Below are 19,180 nucleotides of genomic sequence, written 5' to 3' on the forward strand. Positions count from 1 at the left end.
TTTCTTCGTGATGGTGTCTCCAAATAACCTCACCCAATTATGTTAACTCCTCCACTTATTGTAATATATTTGTATACTATTAGTATCCACAGAATGCTACATTACTATTAGTGCTATTAACTGGCATAATTATTTCTTTTACTAAACAACTAAACAGTAGTAGTAATAACATGTGTGCACGTGTGTGTACCTGCCCCCGATGCAAGGATGGAAACCATGATATCTGTTCACTGTTTTTTTTAACACTCCTCAATTTCATGTTTCATAATGGCTGTATATTCACTAACAACTGCTACGGCAAAAGATTCAATTCAAAAATGTAACATTTAACATGAAATTAAGGGGATCATCTAGGAGGGGCTCACCATAATAATACAAGAATGAACCCTTCAAACACAGCTCCATTTCCTATGCATCATTCTTCAAGAGACTTTGTTTTGTTTTGCTTTCCTTCTCAGATTCTTGCTGAAATTTCTAAGCATTTTGTTAACCCTTTTCCATAGTTGCTTTCCATAGTTGCTTTCCATCCTATCTTTAAGTCAGATAGGATATTTAGAAAAATACTATTCCATCAAGATGTGAGCAAATAGACAACATCATGACATTCTCTCGGGCATATTACTGAAAAGTCTTACATTAAAGTGACTTATTTAACTTTGTTTAATGTAATTTACACCAAAATAATTTCCTTACGTAACCCTTTCTAATTCTTCAGAACTCATGTCATGAGTAACATATTTGAGAAAATGCAGGACGACTTAAGTCCCTTTCCTGAATTATAGCACATAAATGAAGAACATTCTGCTGAACATAACAGAATTATATTAAAATAGGTCTTTCCACAAACACACAGCCTTCAGCTTATACAAAAACATCCTTAAACAAATTACTTGGTAAGAAAGAGAAAAATTCAAGGTAATTCAGTGCATAAATGGACACCAGAAAGTGAAAGCCTGATGTGAGCAAGAACTTTCTCAATGATAGTGTATCAGGAAGTCTCTAAAAATTATGCGTGCAACTTCCTAATTTACTTCATTCTCAAAACACACAAAACATTTATGTGGGTAAGGAGACTGAATTAGAGAAGAAAATGCAAATACAGAGTCGGACCACACATCTTGTAATGAATAAAGCAGTCATTTTTGCTATATCAAGTGTAGAAATATACCATTTTCATGGTACATTTATTAGGGTAAATTCTCTGCAAACTAAAAGATGATAATAAAAGAATAATAATTAGTTTTCTTACTATATGTGTAAGACCATTCCTAAATGTATAAGCTAACAAGGATTTCTATTCCAGGAATGACAAGAATGTGAGCAAAGGAGTCACATAATCAGGTTAAAAGATTCACTCTGGCTGCTGTGGGGTAATCAACTCTCAGGAGCTGGTTGTGTAAGAGTTTGAAGCATACAACAAGTTAGAAGCTAGGCAGTTCTCTACAGGAGATTCTATGCTTGCCTGGACTAAGATATTAGTGATACAGGTTTAAAAAAAAAAGAAGCATATAAACATATAAACATGTGAGCTTTATTTTAAGAACAAACCACCAGTATTTTTTAATGGATTAGATGGAAAAAGTGAAAACATGAATTCAACATGATAATTCTAAAGCTTTTCACATGAACAACTGGTTGAAAGAGACACCACTTACTTAAATAGGGCACTTCAGGGAAAGAGTAGCTTTTGGCGAAAAAAGGATGAAGACTATTTTTTAACATATTAAGTTGATGATGCCTTTTAGGAATCATAGTCAATCAAATACTTGATTTATAATATATGGTAAAGCAAAAAATATCTATCATTATAGTTGTTAAAAGAAATTTCACAAATATGGATTTAAGGAATTACTTCTAAACACAGCTATAAATAGGAAAGCTGCCATTTTTCTTATAAGTTACAAAAAAAAAGGAAGATGTCAGTAAAACACACACACACACACACATTTTGGTGTGCAATAAAAACTTGAGTAATTTATTCATTCAGTCTATAAATGTGGCATTATGGGCTATGTATATTAACTGTTAGTAACTCTGAATAAGCAACACTGATCAAGAATCTCCCCTTGGATCTTAGAATCTAGTGATAAAGACAAACGCTTATTATATATATTTTTTAAGTTTATTTATTTATTTTGAGAGAGAGACAGTGCAAGCAAGTGCATGAGCAAGGGAGGGGCAGATAGGGAGAGAGAAAATCTCAAGCAGGTTCCATGCTGTCAGTGCAGCACCCAAGGTGTGGCTAGGTCCCAGGAACCGTGAGATCGTGACCTGAGCTGAGATCGAGTCAGATGCTTAACCGACTGAGCCACTCAGGCGCCACAACGCCTATTATATTCTTTGATAAAAACATGGAGGGCTTTATAAGAACCAATAATAATAAGAATAGATCTTCCCAGTGTGGAAGGGAAAGGCTTCCTTGAGGAAAAATGGAGAATAATTTGTGGAATTGGCCACACCAAGTAGGAGGGGAGAGGAGAAGGCAAAGGCTCAAGGAGGATTTCATGAGAGGGTAAAACAGGATTTTATAACTCACAAAATTTAAGCAGTTTTGAGTATAAAGTAAAATTTCTTCATATTGTGTAAGACAGAGGCATTTATTTTAGTGGCATGCATTTAGTTTTGCTGAACTGTTCTCCTTTGAAGCTAGGTGATAAAATGTTCAAAGATAAATTCATAAGATAGAGAATCAAGAAGAGATTTGGTCAATGTGGAAAGGGGATGGAAGTGGAGAGGCTATTGCTGCAGTTTTGCCAGAAGTGCAACATGTTCTTCACCTCCTTAGGGTGAAAATGTAATACTCCTTTTAGTACTCATCGCAGAGTTAAAACCCAAAATACGATGACAGAGTCCCCTTAATATTTCTTTTTAAAAGTGTATTCCCTTGGTCCTTGAAACCCTGCTATAAAATTACTAATTAATATTTGGCAAGGAATTTGGAAAGGTGTATATTCCCAGACATGCCATAAAACATCTTGGTTAGAATGTAAAATCAAGGCTACAGTACACCCATTAAAAGGATTTATAACTGTGTTTTAACTTAGAGTGGAGATGGAAAGAACACCAGACAGCTGTTAAGGGGTTGAGAGCAGAAAGCACGCTCCACTATTCATCAAAAAAGAAGACGCCAGGGATACAGAATTTGTTTTAAGTTGCTGGAAGATGTTAAGAATTAAACAAGCTTAGAATTGATATTTTTAAATTGGAACATAATTTGTAATTCAACAGATATTCTAATACGATGAAACTCTCAGGAATATTTGTAATAGAGATATTTACTTATGAAACAATGATAGCATTATATTTGATATTTTAATATATTACACTAAATTGGGGAGGAGGAGAGTTACCCCCCAAAAAGAAGAATTTTAAAATATTCTTCTTGATATGAGGCTAGACAGGCACAGCTTGGAGCTTTTGATATGTAATCTAAGTGTCATTTTCAACTCCAGTGGTTGCTCATCAAAAGAATTACTTGGTTTAGGAATAAAGATAAGTTACAGAGCAGCAAATATGTAGTGCAGTTTTACTCAGGATCTTGTCATCTATAGATACAAGAAAGTTATCATAAATTTTATGCAGAATTAATGTATTTTACATGCCACGGTTGGATTTCATACAAGTTGTCTTACTGTGTCATCGAAAATATGATATCCATCCAAAATCTAGGTTATCAAACTTCAGAGATTAGCATTAATTGGGGAAAGTTGAGAATTAAAAGATCTATAGTTTTTGATATTTAAAATTACAGAATTCCATAGAAAATATTACTTTGCAAGGAAGTTTTCAAATTAGGAACTTCTGTGAAGGAACCGTCATAACTACCACCACTACTACTGCTACTACTGCAACTACTATAAATACTCCACCACTCTTAATACTATTACTGCCACTAGAAGTAGTAACTACAACAGCAAACTTTGTTGCAGTCACTGGATAGTAGACACTGTGCTGAACACTGTAAGCATAACTTATTTTTTATCAAAAGTCATATCAGGTGGACATTACTATTTTCATCGTATAGGTAAAGAAATACAGCTCAAGGTCACTTGGCTAGTAAAGAGCCAAGACCTTATCTCAACTTAAAAGTTTGTGTTACGATAGTCCACACTCTTCACTATAAGTCTGAGCTTCCATTCACAGGTAGCTGTTGAGAAGATGTGTACGTACTCTTTCATACTGCAAATTAAAAAAACATAGGGAGGAAACAGAAAGAGGCCACATCAAAGTATTGGTAAATAATTTGAATTTTTGCCTTAAGTAAATTTTGCTAAACTATTTATTTTAATAATCAGAGTTGATATTTATCAGAAAAGAAAAACACATTGCTTTCTTGGTATTAAAATGTCAATTGCTGTTGAGGATAAGGCTAATCAATACACTAAGACCCAAATGCAGAACTTTATAAAGTTTGTTTAAATAGCTCAGCTAATTATATAAATGTAGAAGGTATCAAAACAGATACTGCTGAGCTATCCCACTGATTCAGAGAGTTATCCATAATAAGGCAGTAATAACGGATTATAACAGGCATGGTATTTTGAGACTTCTGACAAATTCTCATGGGGATTTAGTTAAGACCTTAGAATCAAACATACAGAAAATTCTGGAATATCAAAGGTGAATGATATTTCCAAGTGAAAGAATGTCCCACATAACCCTACAGAGCTTTGTCACATATGCTTTGAGAGGATTCCAGAGTCACACATGTTAATTGGTTACTAAAAAGGCAGTGGAAGCTTGCTTCTTTTACAGAAGAATATTTCCTTAGAACTCTGTCCTTCAAACACCCACTATAAATTATCTGTGGCCAAAGCCACAATATGTTTTCCCCAATCATGTCATATCCTTGAAAGTTATAGTCTTTCCTCAAGTGATATAGTTACTTGTAATGTACATTTATTTATTTATGAAAAAAATGGTTAGGGGTGTCCGGGTGGCTCCGTTAGGCCTCCAACTTTGGCTCAGGTCATGACCTCAAGGTTCATGCGTTCAAGCCCCACATCAGGCTCCGTGCTAACTGCTAGGAGGAGCCTGGAGTCTGCTGAAGATTCTGTGTCTCCACCTCTCTCTCTGCCCCTCTCCCACTCATGCTCCATCTCTGTCTCTCAAAAGTAAATAAACATTAAAAAATAAATTAAAACAATTTTGAAAATGGATAAATAACATAAAGCTGACATATATTTTAACAGAATTATAGCTCATTAGGTGTCTTCAACAAGGATAAATGACATTGAAGTTTAAAAGTGTGTAAATTTTAAAAATATGGTTCTCTTCATGAATAGTTAAATTAATTATAATAAATAAATGCAATGGGAGGAAGAAAGTATGGAAGGGATAAGAGAAGGGGAGAAGAAGGGAAGGATGAAAAGAAAGAAGGTAGGAAGGAACTGAGGGAGCAAAGGAGGAGAGGGCAGGAGGGAAGGAGGAAGAAAGAAAAAGACAGAACTTAAGATTCAAGTTCCAGATGTTTTAGTCTTCATACTCTTTAACTAATTAAAGTCAAGTGAAGGCAAAGACTAGTAGCCAATTAACATGTTTTATTTTTAAAAAGTTAAAATTCAAATCTATAGTTTACTAAAATCAGTATAAAATCCATTAAAATAAAAAAGACATTATATATCTACTTATGGGAATCTGCCTCCTTGACTAATATAAACTTTTTACTTATTATTTCCCACACACCCTTTTTATTATTTTTAATTTTTTCTTATTTTTTAAGTAAGCTCTATGCCCAAATGGGGCTTGAACTCATGACCCCAAGATCAAAGTCCTATGCTCTACCAACAGAGCCAGCCAGGTGCCCCCCTGCAATTAATTAAGAATTAATTGCAGTTAATATTGACATTTCCAGGCATTTACCTTTTATTCTTCCATGGTGTTTAATAAGATGTTTTGTTATGAAAAAAACCTCTCCCTGTGTTTATTAATTTGATTGTTCAAAACTAAATAAAAAAGATTTTCTTATTGTATGGATTCCAGCTCTTTGAGTAAGTAATCCTCTAGAGAATGTTCTATACCTGTTTAGTTATGTTATTCTTAAAAGACATTCTCAATCTAATTGCTTGAGCTAGAACCATCTGTTAATGGGTCTCAGGTAAAACTAGGAGTTTCCTTCATAAGAAAGAGATCACAGGATACAATAGGATACAACACAGTAGGTATTTAATAAAGGTTGCAAGTTCATGTCTTTAATCCACTTCCTCTTCAATAGTAATAAAAATTTTGGAGAGTCATATGACTCCCTCACTATTAAAGGATACATTTTACAGTTCCTTCTGCAGCAAATGATCATGTCCCTATGTAACAGGGTTTGGTGGAAGCTTACAGACACATTCATTATAAAATAGCTAACGGCGTTGTTGGCCCCTCTTGATCTCCTCTGCCCACTACTTGGCTTATGGGTGTTGCTAGATTGAATGATGAGGTTTAGAATGTACATAATGAAATACTGCCATTGAAGGATTGTTGTGAGCCATATCAACTTTGCAATGCATTTCTGAAATTATATAGGAAAGGAAAATAAGTGTTAATCTTGTTTGGCATCTTTTATTCAATTATTTTTTTCAAGCTTTTTGTTATTCATGGACAAGCTGAACTAATATCTCATTTTTGTATAACACTTATATACCTTTATCTGAAAAGAAATAAAGAATAATTTGGGGACCATATAGTCTCTGTTTTACTTGTTACTATTTGTTTTTCCTAACTAAAAAAAATCTTATTAATTAAGTTCACTACTAAGTCCACTTAATATCTCCTCTAATGTCCTAAATTCATGTTTAAAACTTTTTATTCACATGTCTTAACAGAGGTCCCTAGTCAGGATCTGTATTTGAATCCCACTGATAATTATATCCATGTTCTCCTTTTTACCATTGCATACCCTTTCTTAAATATTTTAGATAATGTTAATCATATTTTCTAGTGGAAACATAACCAATTAATAAGAGCTAACATTTATGAACAGTTTCTATACAGAGCTACTCAAATTAATGCTATCTAATTTAATCTTCACAAAACCCCAATATCATTATTATATCCATAATGAAATAGACTTAAAAAACATTAAATGACTTGTGAAAGATCACACACTCATTGGAACAAACAGAACAATTATCCATTAATTAAATCAGTTTCTCTTTCCAAAAATTTACATTCAACAGAAAGTGTGCCTGGTATTATTTACATCTTAGGGGATATGGTTTTAAGCCAAGGCAGTGGCAACAGAATTAGACATGAGAAAGTTTCTTGACCCTTAAGTGATTTACTGAGTGACTAAGCTCCTTCAGATTTATGATGATAAAAACATGTTTGGTACGTACAAGGGAGCAAATGATGAATTGTGAGACTCATAAAAGATAGCCCTCAGCAGGTGAAACTGATTATTATTCAAGGGGATAAAACATGACACATCTTTTGAGCTATATATGTTCAAGTCTGAGCATGTAACACTCTGATGCTATGGCATCCATCTATGCTGTAGCTAGATTCTTTTGTTACTTTGATTAATACTGTAAAAATGATGATTAAATAGATAATGCAGGTCAGTCTAAAAAAATACTGGCTGATTTGTTCTTATGTTGCTTGTATCTTCATAACGAAAACTGTAGCTTGACTTGGATTTTGTTTTAGTTGTTAGCAGCAACCAAGATTGTCATTATCTGGCATTCCATATTTCCCCAAGTAACCAGACTGTTTTTACTACATCCACTTTTTAAATATAATAAGTATTGCTGGATTCATCTTTCCTTTTTTTTTTTTTTTTTTTTGACATTCATGAAATGAACATGTATACTCTGAGGCAGAGAGTAAAAGCAAAGTTTTTAAGGGACTGAAGCTAATATAATTATGGTGCATGGATTATGAAATCCTTAAGGGAAACAATATAAACTTAAAATTTTAATTTTAATTTTAATTTAAATTTAAGTGCAGACTTGAAAGAAGTCTGTGTAAATTAGGACCCCTGAAGCTTGAGCTTCATTAGTTTCATGGTAAACCCACTTCATTAGAACAATATACATACATACTTCTTATATATACATCATAGATACATCTTATTAGTAATAATAAATTAGTTCTAATAATATAGTTCCTGACACAATCTATGAAGATATAGAAGTTTATAATTTTTCATTTTATCTCTAGTCTTTATATTTATATATGAAGTTACCTACACGTCTCATAAAATTTAACATAACCAACATTTATTGTACCAGGCATTGTTCTAACCACTTTTATAACCATCAATTACATTGTGAAACAGTTCTACCACCTATAAAATAAATACAAACAGATAGATTAACTTAATTATAAATTATAAAATGAGAAAAGGTAAATTAGAAAGGGGTATCTAGGACTTGATGCAACTTAAAACCAAGTGAAGAGACAAAGCATTACGTTTCAAGTTAAGTTTCAGAAACAGACACCCTTTATATTTAGTAATGACAAGAATTTCATAAGGAAATCTAAAAGAGAAAAGAGTCTTTTGAAAAATATATCAAAAGTGATCTCCCCTCTTACCAGCAAAAAAGGAAGAGTGGGAGGGGGATGGGGAAAGAGGGAAGAAATAAAAGGAGAAAGTGATTATGAGTTGTAAAGGAAATAAGTATACTTATATATACTGCAAGGTTTTGCCAGTGTATTTTCACAATGACTTCCAGACATATTTTCACAGTGCATATAATGCAAATTTGAAATATAATCCTGTTATATCACTCTTATCAACACTGACTGGTATCATTACTCCTGCCCTGGCCCTGCAAAAAAAGAGCCAATTTTTTAATGCCCCCGATTTCGAATCTGAGAGACCACCAAGGAGCCGATACTGATGCAAAGGCACGAGGGTTTATTTGCAAGCTCAAGTTTGGGCCCAAGTATACCCGACACAGCGACACAGCGGAGCAGGGAACTTGGACCCCTAGGTTAAGAGGCATAGCAGTTTTATAGGGGCCAGTGGCCAATGAGATTGTAACACACACAGAAAGTTGCATAGTCATGCCAGTCCACACGCAGGTGGCCAATTGAATTACAATTTACCCTATAGTAACTGTTTGAACTAACCTATCACTCTGGTCAGAATTGGCGCGCAAGTTTGGCGGGCAAAAGGTGGGGTTTACATTCTTTGGCGGTTAGGGGTTCCGCATTCCTATATGAGCCGGTTTCCAGTAAGGGTGTGCTCAGCGGCTTGACTAGGGTGGGGGAGTGTCTTAAGCAATAAGCACGTCATGTGGGGGTTATACATGAGATGGTGGGTGTAGCACAAAATGGAGTTAGTCTTGCTCTGCTTGTCCAGGGGTAGAGGATTTTTGTTAAATTCCTTGGATCCCACAATTTGATACGTAAAAAGTAAAAAGTAGCTTCTCATTTTTATTTCAATTATTATTTTTACCTTTAATTTTGTATAAGTCTAAAAATGTTCACATAGATTTGTAGACTAATTACCTTCCTGTTTTGAAGTTATCTTTTCATTATTCTTTCATCATGTTCTAGGAAGGTATTTGGTGTTTTCCTAAATATTTGTTAAAATAATAAAAGTCACTCATTCCATTTACTTTCCTTTTATAATCATTTGACTCTTCTATTTGCAATATTTTATAGAATATAGTTTATGATGTTACATAGATGCATCTTTCAGTTTTTCTACTATAATTTGTAAATTGGATGTGATGCTTAAAGAGAATATGTGAATATATATTTAATATGTTAATATTTATTAATGTTTCATTTTAAAAGCTGTTTTATATTCAATAAATATAGACTCCATTTACGAGTGGTTGAATTAGTGATATAATTTCATTTTCTTTAAACATGTATTCAGTTTTTTACAAAATAAAAATATGTTATGTTTAGATATATCCTGCATATAAATGTGCACATGCACTTAATTACATACTTGTTGAAGCTTCCATTAATCATTCTATCAATCAATACATCTATTTCCTAATCCATATTACCATTATATAATTAATTTTAACATCATATAGCAAGTAACCTTACAAAACACACACAAACACAATTTTTTTAATTGTTCCCCAAAATGTGGCTTATTTAGTTGTATGCCTTTTGTGAATAGAGAAGCAGGATTATGGCATTTGGAGCTTAAATTCTTATAGGATGTGAATAAGTGAAATTAATAAAATGGGGCCAGGATGAATATGTTGCCGTCTGCTTAACCGGTAAGTTTACTGGATTATATTATAATATACAGTGTTTTTCATGCAACCAAAATCCTAGTAAGAGGGTTGCTTTCAAGAAGCGATATTGCCTCACAGAAGAATGTTGTCCATGAAAAGTGCAAATAATGGATTTTTTGAGAGGTAATATCAAATCTGAGATTGAAGTTTCTCATTTGCCTGCAGAAATTTCCATTCTTACCAATGGAATCAGATAATGGTCACTGTTCTTAGGGAAACATGAATTTCAAATAACTTATTTTCATTTTCTGAAATTCATACCCTTGTGTGTGCTTGCTGATATTCAGGTAACTAGGTCAATTCCACTGGGTTCACGAGTGTCAGTTCTCAGAAATTCATAACTTCAGGTGAACCTTAGAGTACATAGGTCAAATTCTAGTATAGAATCCTGTTGGAATTTTGATTAAAATTGCATTAAATTAAAAGACTAAGTTTGGAGGAAGTAAAATATTTATGAGATTATATTTCTTTCCATGTATTTTGACCTGCCTTTATGTTCTTCACTGAACTGAAGTTACATTCTTCATGTGGATCTATCCTTAAATTTCTTTTAACATTTTTAAAAATAACTTAATAATTTTGCTGTATTACCAAAACAGTTTTCTGACATGTTTTCTTATATAAAAACGCTCCTGATTTATATTTACATATATGTTATATCTATACACATTTATATTTGTAAAACATATTTTAACTTTATGTATAAATACACACATACATTTGAATGTATGTATACATACATTTGAATATATGTGTATATACACAAATACACAGATATATAACACAGAACTTTATTTTAGCTCTAATATTTTGCAGGCTTACAAATACTATACAGAATTAATCCCATTTTTTGATCTCCAGTTTAATTTGATATTTCGAGATTTTTTTGTTTCCTTTATTACTTGGCTTACACTTCCAGAGTAATGCCAAATGAAATTTGTGATTCTTCGGCAAATGTCAGAATATTATGTGTTGGGAAAGACAATCTGCCATGAACCTAGAGCATCCCTGCATATCTGTATGCCAAAACCGCAAGGTTTGAACATTTTTGTGCCTGGGCTCTTTTTCAGGAATGTGCTCGCAGTGAGCAACTTTGTGGGATGAGATAATGTCACCCTCTGGAACCAAGAAGAGAATTATTTACTGCTCCCTCTGAAAGAGTGGATTTCCCAAGTCAATACTCCTCAGCTTTGTTGCAAACTCACTGCATGTGCAATGTCCATCTAGCACCCCATTCCCTACATTGCCTCCATGGGACTTGATGAGAAGGGGAGTTGATGTGCTTGCTGATACTCATGCTGATTCTTGTGCTGTCCTTTGACTCTGATCTCATGTTTCATGTCTTCTGCCTGCATCATGAAATAGTAATAGGCTAACATATTGTGTCGAAAGTAAGATAAAATTGAATCATAGAGGTACTGGGTGGCTCAGTGAGCTTAGCGTCCGACTCTTGATTTCGGTATAGAACATGATCTAATGGTTCATGGGTTTGAGTCCCACGTGGGGCTCGGTGCTGATGATGCAGGACCTGCTTGGGATTCTCTCTCCCTGCCCCTCCCTTGCTAATGCTCTCTCTCTCTCTCTCTCTCTCTCTCTCAAAATAAATACACTTAACTTTTAATTGAATCTTAAATCTAACAATTTCGGTAATGAATATGAGAAATAGATGACATAGGATGTTTAAAATGGCTTTAAACAAGGAGATGATCAAGGGCCCTACAATTTGGATTTGGGGATATGGGCACAATACCTGGGATTGGGTAGCAAATGCATTTGCCCAAGTGATGAAATGGACAAATGTAAGGATCTCTTAATATCCTATCTGTTAATGAGGCTGAACAATGAGAGGTAAAATTGAAACAAACCCATGAATAATAATTTGGTTGTTGCTTCTTCTCCTCTGGATAGTAGAAAGGAGGGATGCTATGATGTCAATGTGGCAGCAAGTCCCACAAGCCACAGTTGGAAGATAATGTTGCTGTGGCTGTGGAGTTACCAGACTTAAAATGAATGGCATCAGCAATAAGGACCTTCTTATTCAATATAGAGCTTGACGTGACCCAAAAACATTAGAAGTTTGTTTGGTAGGGCAGCCAACATGTGGACACTCAAATGCAAAAATGAACCAAAGATTTGCTAACAAACTGGTCTCCACCACTGGGTAATCTGCAATGAGGCAGAGCCACAGAGGCATGCACAGGGCAGAAGGAATAGGGCCATTATGTCCAGGTGTTTGATGGATATGGTACACAGAGGAAGAACTGGCACTCTCTTGGCTTCCCTGACTTTGGAGTTAAAGGTCAGGAAGGAAAAAAATCCTCCCTCCTGATACTTCCTATCCCCACATCTAGTTTTCCCCTTCTCCCTGCATTCCATGCATTCTAGGCCCATGTATCTTTATACCTGATCCTATGGAGAAAAACAAAACAAAACAAAACAAAACAAAACAAAACAAAACTGAATTCAGCTAAAAGGTTCTTGCAAGGGGAGGAAAACTACCCTGACCTTGGACATGAGGCCCTCTGGGCCAATTCAAGGTATTCTCTTTCTGCCTCCTACTTCTAAATGTATAATGAATAGTGATGTTTAATGTTCATGGACTGTGAATGCCCAACAGTATCAGAAGGAATTCACCCATTCAGGGACAACTACATAGGAGAAAGTCCCTATCTCCTCATATGGGGTCTGCAGGGGCAAAGTAGAAAATCAGGAGAAGGGGAAATCACAGTATAAGTTAAATATTTGATGGCCGGTAGAGGACTCAGAGATACCATTCCCCCGTGCTCCAGCATCATCTGTCTCATGCAGTCTCTAAGCCTTTCCAAATCAAAGACAACTATTAACCCCACTGTTAAGCTCTTATGGAGACTGAATGTTTGACCCATGGTAGCTTTATAATTCTCTAGCTTGACATCCACATTTTGGAGATCTTCAACTCAGATTCAATGACTAACAAGGGAAGGACCTAAGAGGGCTCACTTTTCATATGAAAATGGTGCATGCTTGAGAGCACAGCTGGCCTGTTGTCACATGAAAAAGTGGCAGCTAGACCAGAAAGGAAACCCTTACTTTCCACTCCACCACTTAAGCAAAGCCAATTGCTCCATGAAGCCCTTGATTTACAAAGATCTCCATAAATTTGTGGCTTGGTTCATTCATGGTTTGGCTAAGTCAAAGTCTAACGGTGTTTATTAGAAGGTAGCTGTCATCCAAACTGAGTGGCAACACTGGAAAATCAATAGGAAGGTTTGGCTTCTCATTTTGCTTTGGCTGCAAACTGTGGAAACAAATCACAGCTGCCAATTGAATACGAGATTACTTATGGAGATGGTCATGGTTAAGGGCTCATTCTCTGTTGAAATCTACTGGAATCAAGTTGCTGCTGAAACCTGTAACATCCAAATCTCTGCCACTGGCACTGAGATTCATCATCACACCAAAAATGGCAACACATCCACCTCTACAGACTAGGAACAAAGTAAACAATAATATGTCTCTGATGTCAAGGCCACAACTACACAACTTGCCATTCCTGCCAAAACTTAGCCTGTCTCATGGATGAAGGAGACTACATTGCCCTTTGACCTTTCTCAAGATTATCTGAGTTACCTCAGAGCTGCCAAGACTCTGGTTTAGAGTATCTCTTTTACTGTGTGATCAGCTAACTGATCACAGCATTATAACCCTTAAAACCATATCTGTATATTTTTCCTTTTATCCAACTCTGACAATAGTGTTTATTTGCCACAAAGAATACCTGATAATGGGGCATATTCAGGTGTTTTATGGTCATTTTATTCCTCTTATAAACCTAGGACACCAGCATTATTGAATGGTAGAATGGACTTTAAAAAAGCCCACTCTACATCCCTCAATTCTGGTCCAGAAAATTCAGAAAGGTAGTTTGGTCAGTGAATATGGTTTTCCCTAGTACGGGTACATTTTCTCTTGCCCACTCCCTGGGTAATTATCAGAATAAGAAGGATAGGGAATTACGTAGACATACATCAAAAATTTATAATTTAATCTAGTCCATTCCTGGGCATAATGAATCTTTATTTTCCTACTGCAACTCCAGACCAGCCTACTTGTTATACCCTTTAAGTGCCAACTCAGTCAAAGTAAGGTGAGGACTTTCAGACTCAATTCTGGCTCAGCCATACAGATTATCTTGTTGGACTGACACACCCTTAGATTATAAAGACACTGACATCTTGGTTGTATACACTATTCGTTGTGTCTACCTAGAGTGAACCTCTTAGGCAAATGTGATGCATATACTGGAGCCCTGAAAAAAATGTTAGTTATGGTAATGGTACACATTAACTTTGTATTTGTTGAGAGAGAGCAAGAACCATGACACATAGGGAGGGAATGCCTTAGAGTCACCGATTTGGGGATGGGGTACAATTAATGTATCTTTGTCTCCTAGATACAGCACCACAGCCTAGGGAAACAATCAGGGCCTCCTTAAGGAAAGCAGCAGCTGCAGCTGACAATCTGACCTTTTAAGTGGTTTATAATCCTTGTCTATGTACTATAAAGAAAAATTCATGTGGACATGTCTGGTCCAGAAGTATTCAGATATCCTTACAACGTCAGTGTCAGGTCTTCAACGTGCATTCCACCTCTGTATGTTTATAAACAGGCCAGCAGTCAGCACAACTTTTTTTTTTCATTCTGACTCCTACAAATTCATATGCTTTTATTGATACTCAAGTGGATTATGTTATGTTATGGGACTGAGGCTGTAAATACTTGTTAACAATCTCCAAATTAACCAATGTAATGGTGATCCAAATCAAGTTTAAAAACAAGTGGCTAACTGTTAAGAGTTGTGACTTTCAGGTTAAACATTTATATATGGGGGGAAGTGGGTCTTGTAATGTCCTGAGGATTGAGGACTGAGGATGAGAATTATTTTTTGGCATATCTATTGCCCCCTGGAATTAACAGCAATAACAACAAATACCAGTATATCAACTTTCTCTCTCCTGTATGCATAATAATGGATAATGCACTGGTCTTAGACTACATTTTCTCTGTCTAATGTAAGACCAACTGATTCTCTCTGAGACATATTCATAGTTGGCTGGTTCTGTCAACTTGGGGAGGTAACTTCTACAGGTTGATCTCATTATTTTGCTTGGAGCCCTGTTAATAGTTACAGATAGTAGGAAATAATTAAAGGCAGTATGAAACAAAGTGAACAGATTTGATCCCAACCTCTGTCATTTAGATTAATCAGAGTGGACAATGGAGTAGCACATTTATGTGAAAGTTAGGTTTGTCCAAGAACATGTAGAACAAATTGTTGAGAGAGGCAACACTGATGTGGTTGCAAAGCAACCCCTACATGTTCTTGCTGGCTGTATCAAGAACCCAAGCCCTGGCAACTCTTTACCTGGAACATTTCAAGGCTTTGTTTATAATAAGCAATCACGAGGGATGAGGTAATATCATCCTTTGGGACAAACAGTGGGCTTACTTCCTGCTTCCTGTGAAAGAGGTGGACTGCCTAAGCTTAATGCTTCTCATCTGTGACACAGATCTGCTGCATGGGCAGTAACCATCTGTGCCTCTCCACATCATGCCTGGGGAACGTGGGTACTTGGGGAATCAATACACGTCTTATATTCATGATGTTTGCATGACATAATAAATGAGTAATAAATGATACTAAATAATAAATAAAGTCTTTTCTTTCTTACCCAGGAGTCTCATGTTTTCTGCCAGCATCCATCAGACAGTAACGGGCTTTCAAGTAGGTAACTAAATCCCAGACACAAATACATACCCTCGTGGAAATTCATAGCATACATTATTAACCTTATAGCTCTAAGAAGTCTGGTCAAGAAACCTTTCTAAATATTTTAAACCTATGTTTTCCATAACCCGTATGTCATACTGGAACGTGCTGCTATCAGGATTCTTTTATTTATTTATTTATTTATTTATTTATTTATTTATTTATTTATACCTTTAAATGTTTGATACATTCTAACATTTCTTCATTATTAGACATTTTCTTTTTTGTTTCACTAATGAATATGGAATAGAGTTTAATACCTCATGCTCTCAATAACAGCCCTTCCCAACTTTCTTCTTTCTTTCTTAAAATAACTTGATCTTTTGCTAGAGAACTTGTTCTCCAGATTTGCCTGTTTTACCATAGTTTATATGTTCCAAACTGTAATTCCTCTGCTATTCCCTAATAAACTCATTCTGCTGGTAAACTAACTTTAGGCTATTTTCACCTTTCAGGCTGACAGTATCAATGTACTTTTGATATTAAGGTTCATTTTAAAAATCCTTATAGTTAATTCATCCAACTTTAGCCAGCTTGACCACACATAAAATTCCTTCTCAAATTCATATTCCATTACACTTCCACAACTTTTTAAATATTCCTTCAGATTTTGTCCTATATTTTTCCCTTTTCCCATTCTGAAAAACAGCCTCACTTTAGAACAAATTACTTTTTTTCTCCCAACAACAAAAAAAACATATCTTTATTCCTCCTACCTTCTCTTATTGAAAATATATATCCTATTTTCTTGCATATGGAGTTGTTTCCTTATTATTACTAGTAGTTTAAATTACATGGATTATAATTTTTAACCCTTAAAAATCTTAATTAAAATAGGCATTCCATTTTGTCTGATTTGAGAGCCCTTGCTTTCAAGTGCATTTCTTAAATGATCTTATCTACTTAAAATGTATCTTTAAATCTTCATTGTAATTCTCTTGAGGGCGGGCAGCAGTTGGCAAGATTCTGGCCACAAATGGAGTTCAATGTACATTTCTGTCCAGCCATATCTAACTGCAAATGAAATACACCCACATTTCTGTTTAACCATATTTTGGACCTCCCAACCTGATGATTACCAAGCCAAGTTCTCAAGACTCAAAACAAGTTCTATGTAGTAAGATCTTGCCATTTTTATATGTATCTATGCCTTACAGGACTATAGTTTTCAGACATAAAATAAGTAAGTGTACTGGAAAGTGGCACATTCAACCTTTTGGCACCCAAGGGGGCTTTTTTTTTTTAAACTAAGCCTTGGGTCTTGTGGAGCCAAATTAATATCTAAGACAGATGTGTCACAGGATTGGGGATTAGTGTACCTTATGGGACAGACATTTTCTTTAGATTGGCATTCCTTAGATAGCCCATTCTGTGACCAATATAACCTAATATAAGAGTCTTAAAGTTAGGTGGCAAGTGTTCTAACAGCTTTTCAGTGCTTGACCCAAGCCCACCAATTTTATGGCTTTTGGCTTCCAAGATTTCCATTAGCAACAGCTTTTACCTACATAAAATAGACAAACAAGCATGTGAACATTAACACACCAGCAGTAACCAAGAGATATTACTGTGGATGTGGAATGGGCAGTAGAAGGCCTTGTCTGCACCACCAGCAATTCCCTGTATAGAACTGGTGACTAGGAAAAAAAAATGAACAAGCAGACTCCAACAAATGGGGACTACAGACAGGGATAAACTGCTTTGTCAGCCTTAAAACAAAACTTTATCCACCTAGGTCATCACACTAGATCCATTCTAGCTTAAGTTGTACCCAGTCTGACTTTGGACCCAGTGGGTTTCCAAATCAGAGTCTCTGGCTAGCAGTCACCAGCAGTTCTCAAAGTGAAATATGGAGAGGGATTTCATACAACTGAGGAATTACAGACTGAACCAAAGGCTAGGAACTCAGGTTATGGATAGAACCATCTGTGAGCTCAAGCTGACCTGCTAAAGCCAGGACTTGAAAGCCAATTATATCAGAAGCTCAATGCAGAGACAGTGGAGCTCAGAGCCGAAAGAAACTTACCCATGGCCCTTGGAAATGGTAAGAAATACGGAGAAACTCAAAGGGGTCGTGGAAACCATGATTTGCTCCTCCCCCATGAAGCTGTCAAAAGTTTCCTTTGGATGCTGACACCGCCACCAACTCTGTTAAAAAAAAAAAAAAAAAATTCAACTGACTAAATTTTAAAGACATTATTGGCTTTGTTCAATGGGTCATAGATTGGGCAGCATACCATCTAGCAAATAGAAAGGGGCTCCAAGTAGCTATACAAAATGGAAGACTTTTATATGCAGAATGGAGTGGGAGAAAGGAGTTACTAGCAGAATGGACTGTTTGTGGAAAGGTCAATTTACTTCGGGGGGACCGCAAGGGTCTATCAGGCAGATTACCTCACTGGTGCTAACCAGGTAATTTCAGATTGACTAGTTTAAGTTTTCCATTCCTGGGAGATGCTGAAATTGTAATTAAGTTAAATATTAAGTCTCTGGGCTTAAATATTAAGACATGGGCTTAGCACAAGGGACCCCATTTGGGGATGTTGTCTCTTTTTTTAAACAGATTGTAATAGATTGTGTGTGTTGGCAGGGATATCAGCAAGGATTTTTCAGGGAGGAATAATAATTCATACAGATAAACAAGGAAGGTAATGAATATCAGAGAAATGAACCATTATGTGTATAAGCAGAAACTTAGACAAGCATTCTAAATGTTTTAGCAACAGTGGATACTCCAATTTGAATTGCAAGGCAATACGAATTACAGAAATCTCAAAAGAAGTTAAATGTTAGGTTGGTTACAGGGCTCCTGGGTGGCTCAGTCGCTTGTGTCCAACTTCACTTCAGATCATGATCTTGCAGTTGGTGGGTTCAAGCCCAGTGTCAGGCTCTGTGCTGATAGATCAGAGCCTGGAGCCTGCTTTGGATTGTGTCTCTTTCTCTCTGCTCCTCCCCCCACGCTCACTTGCACTCTCTCCCTCTCTCTGTCTCAAAACTAAATAAACATTACTTTTTTAAAAAAAATATTAGGTTGGTTACTTGAGTACTAGACTAAGAAACTGATCTCCAATGTTGTTCACAACTGGTATTATCTGATGGTATATGAGATAATAAGAATAATCTGTATAAGAATAAAAGCTAATTTTATCTGGTGGTAGAGGCTATAGGAAGATAT

The 19,180-nt window shown here is 35.6% G+C and overlaps 1 long non-coding RNA gene across 2 annotated transcripts in view; it reads right to left on the reverse strand.

Annotated features, from left to right (window-relative positions):
• Positions 1–6,170: 6,170 nt before the first annotated feature.
• LOC122217002 overlaps positions 6,171–19,180 on the reverse strand; it is a 129,854-nt gene continuing 116,844 nt past the window's right edge. For both annotated transcript variants that reach the window (XR_006201242.1, XR_006201241.1), the window contains 2 exons: positions 18,032–18,153; positions 6,171–6,499 (listed from right to left, as the gene is read on the reverse strand). This is a non-coding gene — a long non-coding RNA (uncharacterized LOC122217002). The remainder of the gene's footprint in view (positions 6,500–18,031; positions 18,154–19,180) is intronic.

Source organism: Panthera leo, chromosome B1 (genome assembly GCF_018350215.1).
Source record: "Panthera leo isolate Ple1 chromosome B1, P.leo_Ple1_pat1.1, whole genome shotgun sequence".
Lineage (NCBI taxonomy): Eukaryota > Metazoa > Chordata > Mammalia > Carnivora > Felidae > Panthera > Panthera leo.